General features: G+C 45.0%; 1 pseudogene; it reads left to right on the plus strand.

Annotated features, from left to right (window-relative positions):
- Positions 1-1,940: 1,940 nt before the first annotated feature.
- The window catches only part of LOC119292672, a 56,815-nt pseudogene continuing 42,929 nt past the window's right edge, over positions 1,941-15,826 (plus strand).

A 15,826-nucleotide genomic window follows, 5' to 3' on the forward strand; every position in this document is an offset into this window, starting at 1 on the left:
GCAACGAAGATTAAAGCATCAATATGAACAACAACATGAATGCAAATGCAACTATCATGTAGAGCATCAAGAGATGAACAGTTCGACATATCATGCACGCAAAACAGATTATGAGCATGGAGATATGACATGACGAACAAGGCAACAAAATATGAGGATTTCGGGACAAAGAGATATTTTACCCCGCGAGATCTAAGGTTCGTTCGCGGCACGTGAACCAAGGCACCGGCGAGGTCGATGGCGAGGCCCGATCTAGCAACGAGGACCGCAGGGGAGGGCGCCGACGACGGGCTCCGGTCGGGGCGGCCGCGATTGGAGCCAGAGGTGGAGCGGCGCCGAACGGCGATTTCGGGCGGCGCGGCGAGATCCTGGCGGTGGCCGGCAGCGGAGAACGAGCGGTGGAGGGCAGCACCGGAGGGAGGAGTGGGGCAACGAGGGGAGGAGCGCGGCGCGACGCAGAGCGGTGGCGTGCGGGCGGCGCTGGGCGTGAGGCGGCGGGGCGGAGCGGGCCGGGCGGCGGTGAGATCCGGGCCCGCGTGGGTCTGGGATGGGCTCTACGGGCCGGCGGCGCAGAGGAGAGAGAGGGGGCCGCCAACCGTGATGTGGCGGCGCAGGATTGGCTGCAGAGGCGGAGGTGGACATGTCCGGCGGCGGGGGGAACGCATCCGGCAGCGCGGAGGAAGAGGAGGCTAGGGTTTTACCAGAAAATGGAGGGGGAGGAGCCTTTTTATAGGTAGAGGGAGCTAGGAGAGTCCAAATGAGGTGCGGTTTTCACCCACATGATCGTGATCCAATGGCGGAGATCATGGAGTGGTTTGGATGGGCTATTGGGCTGTTGTGAAGAGGTGCTGGGCTGCAAAGAGAGAGGGGTTTCGGTTAACTCGGTTAACCGTTGGGGCATCAAACGACCTCCAAATGGAACAAAATTTGACAGGCGGTCTACCGGTGATATACCAAGGCCACTCGGAAAATCTTGGCCTATTCTGAGGAAGTTTTTCTGTGGCTCAGAAAACAAGATAAGAGGGGTGCCGTGGATGCATGTGGGAGTGTTGGATGACGAAATGGACCACAGAGAAAGAGTCCGGATGCAAGTTTTGAGAAACATGATGATGCAATGCACATGATGAGATGTCAAGATGCAACACGCAAGAAAATGGCATGGCAACAATGACGAATGTCTGGAAGACACTTGGCGCATCGGATCTCGGGGCGCGCCCAACCTGGCACCGCCCAGCTTCCGCTCAAGAGGCGCCACCAGGTGGCACCCCAACCCCTAGTAATAAAACCCCTTAACAGTCGCATGAAGGGCGCATTCTCGTGATGTCCATGTAGGCAGATGCACTGTTCAGTCGCTCCTCCTCCTCCTCCTCCTCGCTCGTTTTTGATTGGCTCTTGCTTGTTTGGTGCTACTGGCCCATATCGTCGCCAATTAAAATAAGGGAGCGAGATGAAATTTGGAGGAAGCTTCGCAGTTGCCTCGCCCCGCACAAAACCAGTCATTCTCCTCCTCACCCACGTCTCCCTCCTTCTCTCTGCCAAAGAGGAAAACGCTCCAGGAGAGATTAGGCCACAGGAGGAGTAGCGGTGACAGACAGGCTCATCGAGGAGCAGCAGCGGCCGATGGCGGCAGACCAGATCAGCGCGCCGCGAAGGGGATGGGGAAGCTCTCATGGGCCAAGTAGAGCAGAGTCGGCGGGCCATGCCGGAACCAGCGTGACAGGTCGCGAGCGGAGAGGGGCCAGGGCGGCGAAGACAGCCCAGGCAAGGTGCCTCCGGCCACGACCTTTTTCCTCCTTGCCCTTGTTTTCTCCTTCCCGGCTAGGGTTATCGCCGCCGCCGCCTTCGGCTCCATCCCTGCTCGCGGCCTCGGACTCTGCATCTCCAATCATCCCAAGATCCCAAACCCATCGCCATCTGCTACTTCCCTCTCTTATTCCCCTATGCCTCGGCAAGGTGTGCCAATCTGGCGCACATGGCAAAGTACATCAGCATCCAGTATACCCCTTGACACGGCCAAGGTCAGGCTACAGCTGCAGAAGAGGGTCATCGCCAGGGATCTTGCTGGGCCCAAGTACCGTGGCCTGCTTGGCACCACCGCCACCATCACCAAGGAGGAAGGCGCTGCCACGCTCTGGAAGGGCATCAGCCCTGGCCTCCATCGCCAGTGCATCAACGACGGTCTCTATGAGCCCGTAAGTTTCCCTTCCCTCCCTTTACCCCCTTCCCCATTTATATGTATGGTATTGCATTGCATGAGTAGTGGTTGTGGTACGCAATAATGAACTTGACCCGGATTGTTGTGCCTGATGACCTTCAGGTCAAATCCTTCTATGTTGGTGCCATGTTGGGGATGTACCTTTGTCCAAGAAGATAGCCGCTGGCTTCACCACCGGTACCCTCATCGCTGTATTCTCAAACAATTTTCCGTTCCATGTGAAATGAAATATGCAGCAACATAAGATGGTTTGGCTGACCTGCATTAGGTGCCACTACAAAAAAATACACTTCCATGATGATACGTGTTTGTCACAGTAGGTCGCGTTTTCTGTCATGCATGTATACCCATGACAATTTTATGACAGAATCAAGATAGTCATACCTGTGCTGTCGTAGAAGTGTTCCATGACATTACCAAAATTATCATCACGGAAGTGTCCACTTCCATGATGATAAATTGCGTGTCACAGAAGTGCTTTCATCAAGGGTGACCGACACGTGGCATCCACCGTAACGGGACGCCGTTAACCACCGTTAACCTATCGGGTCTGTTTTTGGATCCGATAACCCGCTAACAGCCACGACCAATGCCGATTTTCCATGTGTAAAATTCTCAATGGCTGACGGATCCATGCGTCAGCTCCGCGTTGGCACAGGTGTCACTCATCCAATGGTCGAGATGGGCCTATGATATGTTGACACGTGGACCGGCCCAAAAGTGGCCCATAAAGTTTAAATGGGCCGGCCCAACCGAAGGCCCATAAGATTTAGCAGACCATAATGGGCCAGCCCAGCTAAATGCCCACAAGATTTTGCATACCATAATGGGCTGTCCCAGCTAAAGGCCCACAAAATTTAGCGGACCATAATGGGCCGGCCCAGCTAAAGGCCCACACGATTTTGCAGACCATAGTGGGCCGGCCCAGCTAAAGACCCACAAGATTTTGCGGACCACAATGGGCCGGCCCAGCTAAAGGCCCACAAGATTCTGCAGACCATAATGGGCCGGCCCAGCTAAAGGCCCAACATTCTCTATCAAACCGGCCCATCAACGGTCTGTCCTAAACTTTTCATCAACGCGGCCCATGGTCACTTCTGGCCCGTTAACAGGCTCCTAAGTAATTGGGCCAAATTACAGCCTGGTGTATTTCCGGCCTGTTAAAGGTCCTGCTTCATTTGGGACCATTTACAGGCCATCAAAACTTTCAGCCCATAAATGACCGTGAAGGATTTGGAGACCATGTCTGACATTTGGCCTGTTAGAGGCCCACTATAGATTTGGGCCACTTTCGGCCTGTTGTCATTTTCGGCCTGTTAACGCCGGACGAAAACCATGGGCCATATGTGGCCCAACGTCATATCGGGCCCATTAATGGCCCGTATATAAATGACGATATCTAGCTCGACCAAAGTTCCGACCTGTTAAAGGCCCGTGTATTAGGTCGGCACATTTACGACCCTTCCGAATTTCGGCTGTCAAATATCCGCATCGTAAATGGGCCACCATTTTGGCCTGCTAAGACCAGTGGGTTATTTGGCACAATCAGGGCCCATCTCACTTTCGGTCTATTAAAGGCCCATGTTTTTTATGGGCTCGAGATATTTACACCTGTAAACGGCATATTTTTACTGAGGGCCCAAATTATGTTTAGGCCTGTTAAAGGCCCACTATGGGCACAGGCCTACCAGAAAAATATGAAAGCTTATGCTGATTTAGGCCTAGATATTTTTAGTGGGCTACATGCCAATTTCGGCCCATAATCATTTTTAGCCCAATTGGAATGGGCCCGACGAATGTTGGCATGTTGGGCTCCTACGAAGCTTTCGGCCGAATACATTACTAAGATAAACCTACGCTATACAAACATAGCATCGTAATTACTACAGCCTGTGGCAACATCATAAATGTTGTATCACAACAAAATAAATTCCAACCATATAACAAAAGGCCTCTTGGCATAGAGTTTACATCCTTCCATATAAAAACACCATCAGATGTATAGAAGCATAGATCATTTAACCTGAGTGCTAATGTTTCAGGCTGTAGAATCTGATGGAGCAGCACGATCTCCACCTTTTTTCCGCCATTGCTCTTGAACAACGAAGCGAATGTTTGATAGTCTGGTTTCAAAACCATTCATATCTTGACGACATTTGTCAACCACTATTTTTGTTTCTGAAACGACGTCCATTAGGGATTGGACTTGTGTCTGGAGCACAAATATATCACTCTGTCTAGCAGGAAGATTTTGTTCAGTAGGCGATTTGGAAGAGGTTACCTTGACAACCAACCCAGAATTACGCAGGAAGGTGCTTTTTGCACTGTTAGTGGAGAGATACTGACGCACTGCAGCAAGAGGTGACATTGTGCCTGTGGTAGCCTCGTCACCTTCAGGTGGTTGTGGTTGTTCAATCATTTGTTCCATAGCTTCCTAAAAGTTTGAACTTGTAGATTAGTGTACTAGATAAGTTACTAATGAGACAAAAACAAACAAAGTAGGTTAAACGTTTATACATAACTTATTTTGGTGAACTACTGTAATACATTAGCATGTATTGTAGTGCCAACTACATAATAAAATCACTTTCGGAACATATGTCCATGTAGCATGCCTACTGTATTGTCCATTTCCTCACATTCGTTGACATCTAAGGATAAAGAGACATGGTTTAAAGTAGGATGAACATAGTATGACATCATTCATATCATGGGCAAACAGATATAAAACAAACATGCTATTTTATCATTATGTGTGCACGTGAACATAACAACTAGATTACAGATCAAGACCAAAAGAATATCCTTCATCTCTTTTAAACCATGTAAGGTGAAATGATACGTTAAGACAACTGTGTATAAAAGTGAACAGAGTAACTGACATTGGCTGCAAACCAAGTAGTTAAATGAACACATCAGAGTACCAATCAGTTCAAGGCAGGAGGAGTAAGGACTTACAACAGTGGCTTGAAGTAGTGTGCTCATGCCCTTCATCTTGCTGGTGTGGCAATCCTTGGAGATTTGCACTACATTCGGTTCAGGTTCTTTTTGGTCCGCATGGGCTTTCCTCTGTATTTGGAACAAGTCAATATATATATGATAATATGGCACAAAAAAAGAAGGAAGTAGCAGCTATTTACAAGAGCCTCGCAGTGTGCAATATAGCTACGAGATCCTGTTGTCTGTTGGAATTTCACTTTAGAACAGTTGATTTTGTTCTTCAAACAGTTAGCCTAGAAGAAGATACACTTGTAAGGCACATACATAAATACAAGTTCAATATGTGGTTTGATCAAATACATATAGCCTACCTGATACTTTGGATCAGACCAGTGTTTAACGAGGGCTGTCCAGTCTTCATCTATAATATATTCCACTGGAGATGTTTGGGCGATTTCATTGTTAGCCTTGCCTTCAAAGTGAGATTTTCTAAGGTGGTACCGATACTGTCGTAGAGTAGACTGAAAAACATGAGTGCATGCTTGTTTAGTTGCATCATCTTTCGGATCCAACTTGAACCTCATCTATTGAAAAAAGAATGTGAGTCTTATTAGGAGGAAGCTAGAAAGTATGGGACAGAGCAAGACAATATTACTAATTGCGATGAATAACATTACTTACGGATAAATGGTCAAGGAAGGTGTTAAACTGGGTATTGTCTTTCTCATTCCTGTACTGGATCCACGTTGGGAGGATACGTGCATGACACCTAACGACAACGGCTGCCTCTGATACTAACTTGGCTGACTCTGTAGCATCACGTGGCCTTTTTAAACCTGCCTCAAAATGGATCTCCATTCTTCCTCCTTTAGATTTTGTTAATCTGTCAAGCATTATCCCTGATGTCTGTTTCCGCTTGCACCGTGGTGCTAGTTCAACAACGAATATGGAAAGTGTTAGTGTACATCAAACTGTGAGAGTACATATAAAGGAGCATGCAACTGCAACTTGACTCGGTCAGGTACCGTCTTGGTGTTGATGCTCATGAGGTTCATCTGATCTTGCCAAGTCCTGTTGTGTTAGTAGTGCTTCGAAAGTAGTGTTAGGTGTGAAGGCAGCTTGGGAACTGGCCAGTTCCAGAGCGAACAAACGAGTAACTCATTGAGATGCTGGTACAGTTGAAGCGGATGCTGCAGCTGGTCGAGCAGGTGATACTATGTTTGTAGATTTAGCCGGTGGACTTGGACCTTCTACTGCACTATAAGTACCAGCAGAATCTCAACGGCAAATCCTTTTCCGTTTCACTCGATGAGTAACAACACTCCCTACTATATTATTTTCCTTGCTCTTTTTTGACTTTGCCATGTCAAGCTGTACCCACAACACAAAAGAATAAAATCACTCTTCAGAACTCATTGATGCATGATACAGACAAGCAATACTTTGATGTAAGACAACCGTATGAGGATGGAATATGTAAGAAAAATAGGACGACATGACATATTCACAGATACGATGTGCAAACTAAGCAGAAGGATTTTCAAGAAAATATAAGTAATGCAAGCTAGACATCATATGAAAGATGCAACCAATATTACTCTGCCAAGTTAAAAGTGTCTTGTCATAAGTGGCAATTCAAAAATTAGAAGTAGTACAACGTAGAAATTAATGCAAGATGCAACCACTATCAAACTGCCATGTTAAAAGCGTCCAATCATGAGTGACTGATGCGGGATACACAACAATGATACTTTGATGCAAGAACATGGTATGATAGATAGATGCAGTGTATTCTAGACACAGAAAGCCATGTCATATGCATATGTATAACGTATAAACTCAGCAGGTGCAATTTAATCAAAATAGAAGAAATTCAGGCTAGACAACATATGCAACATGAAACCAATTACCACACTGTCAACTTAGAGCAAGCACCTGTGATGGTGGAGTACGGGAGATGAACTCATCATGTAGACTTGGGACTTCAACTTCATTAGCAGTAGGAGTGGCAAATCTAGAGAGTCTCTGTTTGCGTCGGTGCGGAGGACCACCAACATCCCCTAACTTACTCTTTTCCTTCCTATTTTCTGATATTGCCTTATGAAGTCAAAACCACAAGAAGATGAATAAAATTAGCTCTGCATAACTGGTTGATGCATGATACAGACGAACACTACTTTGATGTAAGGCAAGCACAGGATAGGAGGATGGAATATATACAAAAAAAGACATCGTTTCATATTCACACGTACGATAGGAGGATGGAATATGTATGAAAAAACAGTAAACGGAAGGCATTTCAACAAAATTAGAAGAAATGAAAGCTAGGCACCATATGAACATGCAATCAATATCACTCTATCAGGTAAAAAGTGTCTCGTCGTAAGTGCCATTTCAAGAAATTAGAAGCAGTACAAGCTAGAAGACAATGCAAGATACAACCTACATCACAGTCCCAAGTTAAATGTGTCTTATGGGCAAGTGATCATTGCAGGTCTAAGTTGTAAGCTACGTAGATGCAATTCAACATAATCAGAAGCAATACAAACTAGACATCATACGGAAAACGCAACCACATATAACAGTTCCAAGTAAGAGCAAGCACCCGTGATGGTGGAGTAGGGGAGATGTGCTCATCATGTACACGTATGTTCTAGAAACAGGAACACGTGTCATATTCACAGGCATTATGTGTAAAGTAAGCAGATGCAATTCAAGTTAGAAGTAATACAAGCTAGACATCATACGCAACATCCAACCACATATAATAGTGCCAAGTTAGAGCAAGCACATGTGATGGTGGAGTAGGGGAGATGTGCTCATCATCTACACAGCTACATTGACTGTCCAGCCTTGTGTTGTCTTGCGAATCTTGTTGGGAGGATGGCGGAGTAGAATCTATAGAGACCCCCTGTTTGAGTTGCTCCGAAGGACCACCATCATCCACTACCGGACTAATTTCCTTCAGCTGTAATGATTTTGCACTGTGAAGTCAAACCGATAAGAAAAAGGAATAAAATTCACTCTTCAGAACTCATTCATGCATGATACTGACGAACACTACTCGGAAGGCAAACACATGATGCAAGGATGGAATATGTATGAAAAATAGGATGGCGTGACATATTCACACCTATGATGTGGTAACTAAGCAGAAGGCATTTCAACAAATTAGAAGCACTGCAAGCTAGACACCATATGAAAGATGCAACCAATATCACTCTGCCAAGTTCAAACTGTATGGCGTTTCAACAAATTAGAAGCAGTACATGCTAGAAATCATATGCAAGACACAACCAATATCACAGTGGCGACTTAAAGGTGCCTTATCATAAGTGACTGATGCGGGATATGCAAGAATAGTAGTCTGATGTAGAAACAGGAACACATGTCATATTCACAGGCATTATGTGTAAAGTAAGAAGATGCAATTCAAAAAAGTTAGACGCAATACAAGCTAGACATCATACGCAACATGCAACCACATATAATAGTGCCAAGTTAGAGCAAGCACCTGTGATGGTGAAGTACGGGAGATGTGCTCATCATCTACACAGCTACGTTGACTGTCTAGCCTTGCGTTGTCTTGCGAATCTTGTTGGGAGGATGGCGGAGTAGAATCTGTAGAGAACCTCCGTTTCAGTTGCTCGGAAGGACCACCATCATCCAATGCCTTGCGAATTTCCTTTAGCTTTATTGATTTTGCATTGTGAGGTCATACCGACAAGAAAAAGGAATATATTTCGCTCTTCAGAATTCATTCATGCATGATACTGACGAACACTACTCTGATGAAAGGCAAAGTCATGATACGAGGATGGAATATGTACGAAAAAATGGATGGCTTGACATATTCACACCTATGATGTGGTAACTAAGCAGAAGGCACTTCAACAAATTGGAAACACTGCAAGACACCATATGGAAGGTGCAATCAATATCACTCTGCCAAGTTAAAACTGTCTCGTCATAGGTGGCGTTCATCAAACTAGAAGCAATACATGCTAGAAATCATATTCAAGACACAAACCAATATCACACAGCCAACTTAAAGGTGTCCCATCATAAGTGACTGATGCAGGATACACAAGAAGAGTAGTTTCGTGTAAGAACATGGTGTGATAGACAGATATAGTATGTACCAAAACAGGAAAGCGTGTCATATTCACATGTATCATGTGTAAGCTAAGCAGATGTAGTTTACACTAATTAGGAGCAACACGAGCTAGACACCATATGCAACATGCAACCAGATATCACACTGCCAAGTTAGAGCAAGCACCTTGGATGGTGGAGTAGGGGAGCGTAGACTTGGACCTTGTAATGCACTATCAGTACAAGGAGAATCGGTACAGATGCTCCGTTTACGTTGCTGCAGAGGACCACCATCATCACCTTCCTTACTCTTTTCCTTCCTCTTTCTTGATTTTGCCTTGTCAAGTCAAACCCACAAGAAAAAGGAATAAAATTTGCTCTTCAGAACTCATTGATGCATGATACTAACGAACACTACTTTCATGTAAGGCAGCCGCATGATAGGAGGATGGAATATGTATGAAAAACAGGACGGCGTGACATATTGACATGTATGATGTATAAAGTGTAAACTAAGCACAAGGTGCTTGAACTTGTTAGAATCAATGCAAGCTAGAAACCATATGAAAGATGAAACCAATATCACTCTGCCAAATTAAAAGGGTGCCCTAACAAATGTATTCAACCAAATTAGAAGCAATACATGGCAACAAGCTAGAAATAATATGCAATATGCAACGAATAAAGGTGACTCATCGTAAGTGATTGATGCAGGATACAGAAGAGAGGTAGTTTCATGTAAGAACAAGGTTAACACATAGATGTAGTGTGTACCAAAAATAGGAAGGCATGTCATATTCACAGGTATAGTGTGTAAACTAAGAAGATGCAATTTACCCTAATTAGAAGCATTACAAGCTAGACACATGCAACATGCAACCACATATCACACTGCGAAGTTAGAGCAACCTGTGATGGTGGTGTAGGGGAAGTGCGGTCTTCAAGTACAGAGCTACGTTCAATATCTTCATTTAGGCTTGTTGTTTCTTGAGAATCATGTGGAGAGGATGAAATTGCATTCTTTATAAGAGTATTGCGTCTCATATTAACGCACGCGCCTGACTGTCTCATCATAAGCGATAGATGCATGATACACAAGAACAATATTTTGATGTAAGAACATGGTGTGATAGGCAGATGTAGTATGTACCAAAAATAGGAAGGCGTGTCATATTCACATGTATAATGTGTAAGCTAAGGAGATGCAAATTAACAAATTAGGAGCAGTACAATCTAGGCACCAAATGCAACATGCAACCAGATATCACACTACCATGTTAGAGCAAGCACCTTGGGTTGCGGAGTAGGGGAGATGAGATTTGGAACTAGCACTATAGTACGAGTAGCAGGAGAATCTGCAGAGATCATCTGCTTTGGTTGCTCCAGAGGACCACCATCATTACGTGCCTTCGTCCTTTCAGATTTTGCCTTGTCAAGTAAACACACAAGAAAAAGGAATGAAATTCGCACTTCCAAATTCGTTGATGCATGATACTGACGAACACAACTTTTATGTATGGCAACCACATTGTAGGAGGATGGAATATGTATGAAAAACGCTAAGCAGAAGGCATTTCAACAAATTGGAAGCAATGTAATCTAGACACCATATAAAAGATCCAACCAAAATCACTCTACCAAGTTAGATGTATCTCATTATAAGTGGCACTTCAACAAATTAGAGGCAATACATGCAACCAATATTACACTGTCAACTTGAAGGTGTATCGTCAGAAGTGATTGATGAGGGATACACAAGAAAATTAGTTTGATGTAAGAACATGGTTAATAGAAAGACGTAGTATGTACCAAAAACAGGAAGGCATGTCATATTCACAGGTATAATGTGTTAACTAAGCAGATGCAATTTACCCTAATTAGAAGCATTACAAGGTAGACACCATATGCAACATGCAACCACATATCACACTGCCAAGTAAGAGCAAGCACCTACAATGGTGGTGTAAGGGAATTGCGGTGATCAACTAGAGAGCTACATTGACTATCTCCATTTAGCCTTGCTGTTTATTGAGAATCATGTGGGGAGGATGACACTGCACTCTTTAAACGAGTAGGGCGTCTCACAGTAACCCACTCGGGGGACTGTCTCATCATAAGTGATTGACGAGGGATACAAAAGAGCATTCATTTGATGTATGAACATGGTTAATAGACATATGTTGTATGTATCAAAAACAGGAAGGCATGTCATTATCAAAGGTATAATGTGTAAAGTAAGCAGATGCAATTTAACCAAATTGGAAGCAATACAAGCTAGACACCATATGCAACATGTAACCACATTTGACAGCACGAAGTTAAAGCAAGCACCTGGGATGGTTGTGTGTGTGGCAATTGAGATCATCAACTACAAAGCTACGTTTACTGTCTCCAACTGCTGACACTGCACCCATTAGAGCGCTGAAACGCTTAGTGCTTATCTTCAAATTACACTAGAGCGACTTCTGTCTTTTCTTTTCTGCATTCATCAACACTGCGTCAGAGTCTGAAATACCCATGCATAAAAAAAATAGTGTGAGTATGGGTGAAGTGTTTGCACAATTAGTACAGTGTAAAGGTAGCACATAGCAGGTCGGTGAGAAATAAATGACGGGAGACATATGATAGCTCTACAACATGCATGGCACACCAAATTACTACAAGATTCTATGAAAATAACAGTCGACTGAAAGCAAATAGGTCAGTCCATTTTTTCTGCATCGTCCGATGTACAAAGAATGGGCAGATCACCTTCATCTACCTCCAGCCAGTCAGTATTGACGACCTTCCTCAAAATGCCAACGACCACCGGCCCAGTATTCCTCCCCTGCCTGTGCCCTCCCCTCTACCATACCGCACCGCGGTGCTTGGCACCGCCCCCGGCCATCCATTCAAGCCCCGCCGACCTCCAGATCGGGCGCAAGCAGCTCCTGCGCCCCACACCCCTATGATAGACACTGATGCGCCGCTTCCCCGGGGAACATGCGGACTATGTGCTCCGCGCGCCTAAGCGGGTGCTGCTTCTTTTAATTGCAGTTCAACTGACCCTGGATTGAAATCCAGGCGGGCTACTGACCTCTAGCAAAGGTGAAATAGTAAAAGGGAGAAAACCTTGTGCATTTAGTATCACGAAGAAGATGCAGTAAGAAGCGCTCAACTAGTTTCTTTCGTGGGATGAATACGGTGTGAGCGAAGACATAAGATTTGCACGAATAAGGGAAGAGGAGTACCTCTTTTTGCTGGCAGTGCTGTGTCCTCCTTCTGTTTTTCCAACAATCTTCTTGTGGTTCGCCAGAAACCAGAAGTTGTGGAGGACGATGCAGCCTTGGACGAACCCATGGCCAAGTTGTTGAGTGTGGTGCAGTGGCCATTTGTCGGCGGTGGGGACAGGTCCGGAGTGGTGGACGGTTGCGATAGTGGAGCGGCAGCAGTGAGGCGCATGACAGCGTGGTCGGAGTGGTTCTGGTACGACACACATTGGCGTCGGCGTCGTGGAGGCAGCTCTGCCTCGGCTTCAGCTGCTAAGTCCTTGAGGGCGTTGCGGTTGCGGTTGCGTTGGACGATGACATCGTGATGGAGGAGGGCGGCGGTGGATTGGCTGCTATGGGGTGGAGGACGGAGGAGGCTGGGGTTTCGCGGCTGGTGGAGAGGGTGTTTTGGCGCCCATGGAGTATGAACGGGGAAACTGAGGGAAGCGGGGAACTAAGTGGTAACAATGTTTCGGTTTGAGACGCACTTGTTTGAAATTTGGGGAAAGTTACAAACTTTGCCCCCATCTAAAATTTCGGACATATTGCGGGTTGGGGGTAGGACAGTAATCTCAGGTGTCCCAAATGTGGGCGGGATAGATTTCGGCCGAGCGCATGGGTGTTTAGGCGCCCACGGCGTATGAATGCTTCTCGGAGGCGGTTGAGACTGGCGTCTTGGTAAAGTTACAAACCTACCCCGGTTTAGACCTTTGGACATCGGGCCGATAGGCTACACGGGCCAGAGTCAGGACAGTAATTTCCTACCACCAAACATTAGTCTCACGCGGTTTCGGGTGACCACAGGCCTATTTGGCGCTTCGTTCAATATTTGGGAGCAGAAGCATTAACGTTTTTGGTTCTCTTGAATTGAACTTTCAGGATTTGTCAAACTTCACAAATCTTTACTCTTGAAAATCCTAAAGCTACGATTATTTTGGAATGGAGGGGGTACATTTGAATATACATTGTACACGAGTATATATTAAAAAATATGCAACTTACCTCAGTTCATGCATGGTTCCAGATATAATCTCCTTGGTTGCAAAAAGAAAAGTTAGATATGCGTATGAATATATATAGCATGTTCAAACTCACAACAAAGATTGATGCCCCCTTTTACATCTGATTTACAAATGCCATTATCTCAGGTTCAAATAGATGAATGCACTTCCTATGAATTCGAATCTTCGAAACCCCCTTTATGTTGAATTCGACATGTATTCTATTTCGTAGCTAGCAATTTGGAATGTATCCATGCAAGTGAAAAATGTATAAAGTGCTTCACACTAACAACATGGAGTGCACTAATTAATGTTTATATATGAATGCAAAAGCATCGATTGCCTGTATTTCAAAACGCTCTCACTCTATGGATCGATAATATGAAATAAACACATGCACATGCTAGAATTCAATAGAGTATAGGTGTCTAATAGACCGATTTTCATCCATACGCAATTTGCAAAATTCATGATCTCATCCAAATATAATATTGCCATTTATATTTTAATTTAATGCGTAGAACCGCCTTTTACACATAGATGCACTATGCCTCGGCCCGTTCTCACAAACGCGTTATATCTCTCTCTATCTAACGCATAAGTGCACACACTTTATATGCATCGACATTTCTCTTTTACACATGCTCACAATCTCTCTCAGGGTGTCGGGGTGTCTCACGCACATGCTCTCTCTGTTTCTATCTCTCTCTTTCTGACTACTATGTACCACTCTTTTCATTAATCTCAGTTGGAAAACACTATTTCTCTCACATGCATATATACACACGCACGGTCTCTACTAGCCCTCTATACGCACATATATGTGCCTACGTGTCTCCCGCACACACATTATCTTTAAGCCTCTCTCGCACACATTGCCCCCCCAGACACACCTCTCTCTTAGTAGTTGGAAGATATGATTTCATCATATCATTCGGTAGGATATCCCTGGCTGTTAGGCTGGATGGTAATACGAGGCAAAGTTTTACCCTAGTTCGGACCCTTGCAGTTGAAGAAAGAGCCTACTCCTGGTACTGTATATTAGTGATAGGGGTGTGTACAAAGTATAGGTGAATACCAGGCATTGTGCGTGTGTGTATACTATCGACAATCTAGCCCCCAAGCTTCTGTAACATACTGGGGGCCTAGGATTACAAATCATATATAGTCGGCTTATCACTAGTGGGGATAGAGTCCTCCGCGACTCTGGTAGCTTCGTGTTGTACGCCGAGTCCTCCACATGGGTCTTCATATAAGGCGTCTCAGTCCAACCTATATGTGTGCAGGATGGAACCGACCCATGAGTCTTCATGTTGACCCACCACAACTAGAAATGATGTGCCCACCACACCACACACACAATCAGCCACTAAGAAAATAAGCATATACAATAGTACAATGGTATCTAGCTCACGATACGTCTCCATATTTTGTTGATGACACTGACGGACTTTGCATTTGATGCGTGCTCCGTATTTTGTTGGCGACACTTACGGTCATTGTATTTGAAGCGAAAGCACGATATGGTCACTGGACTTCAGAATAAGCTCATCACGGTCACCACATACATTTTGTCGTGCTAACCAACATGTGGTTGGATGGTTAGGAGGACAATGGTTTCTCGAGCCCACCAAGGTTAAAGTCCCAGTGCTCGCATTTATCTTGTGTTAATTTCAGTATTTTCCGGTGATGTGCGTTCAGTGGGAGGAGACGTTCCACTCGACTACGAGGCACCTATGGTGACTTCGTAAAATCTCAAGATCATATATGCTGGCCCACTCTCTCGAAGGTGCTCATAGGGGTAGGGTCCGCGCGTGTGCGCTTATAGCGGTGAGTGCTTGCACATATATATGAGCCCTTGCGTCTGTACCGTGTTAAACAAATACATGTCATGATTATACGGTCACTGGCTCACCCGTACAACTCCGTATTTTGTTGATGAGACAATCAATTGACCAGTCAAATGTTCCACGTGGCGCAACTAGTGTTGCACCATCGGGGTGCGTAATCATGGGGCCCACTTGTCAGCCCGTATATGAAAGAAAGAAAATGGTAGTTTGAGTCTGTACTGTGTTAAATAAAATAGGAGTACATTTTAGGGTGATCATACGGTCACTGGCTCACCATACAACTCCATAATTTGTTGATAACATGATCAATTGACCAGTCAAACGGTCCACATTCAGCAGTGCACATTACCATAGGGCCCACCCATCAGCGCGTATATAAAGGACATAAATGGTAATAAATTAGTGGTCGGTGGGTATTCGAAGTCATGAGACCTCTGGTTGGGGGCGTTGATTGGGCGGTGGGGTGGGGATCGCCGG

This window comes from Triticum dicoccoides, chromosome 4B (assembly GCF_002162155.2).
Source record: "Triticum dicoccoides isolate Atlit2015 ecotype Zavitan chromosome 4B, WEW_v2.0, whole genome shotgun sequence".
Classification (NCBI taxonomy): domain Eukaryota; kingdom Viridiplantae; phylum Streptophyta; class Magnoliopsida; order Poales; family Poaceae; genus Triticum; species Triticum dicoccoides.